This window comes from Notothenia coriiceps, unplaced genomic scaffold (genome assembly GCF_000735185.1).
Source record: "Notothenia coriiceps isolate Sejong01 unplaced genomic scaffold, NC01 NC01_scaffold00033899, whole genome shotgun sequence".
Lineage (NCBI taxonomy): Eukaryota > Metazoa > Chordata > Actinopteri > Perciformes > Nototheniidae > Notothenia > Notothenia coriiceps.
This window is the reverse complement of record NW_011366600.1, coordinates 36,537-36,745: the sequence shown is the minus strand read 5'-3', so window position 1 is coordinate 36,745 and position 209 is coordinate 36,537. Positions and strand designations below refer to the sequence as shown.

General features: G+C 24.9%; 1 long non-coding RNA gene across 2 annotated transcripts in view; it reads right to left on the bottom strand.

The window, feature by feature from the left end:
- LOC104961871 (uncharacterized) overlaps positions 1 to 209 on the bottom strand; it is a 10,785-nt gene that overhangs the window by 7,007 nt on the left and 3,569 nt on the right. The gene's annotated exons all lie outside the window — the stretch shown is intronic.

The following is a 209-nucleotide window of genomic DNA, read 5'->3' as shown; positions in this document are numbered from 1 at the left end:
ATCTTTGCTTTTTATGCCTGTTTTTAAATGCCATTTAATAATGTATTTATGCTGTATTTGTTCTTAAATGGCTTTTTATTTTATTTTGTAAAGCAATTTGAATCACCACGTGCTTGCTTTACAAAATAAAATAAAAAGCCATTTAAGAACAAATACAGCATAAATACATTATTAAATGGCATTTAAAAACAGGCATAAAAAGCAAAGAT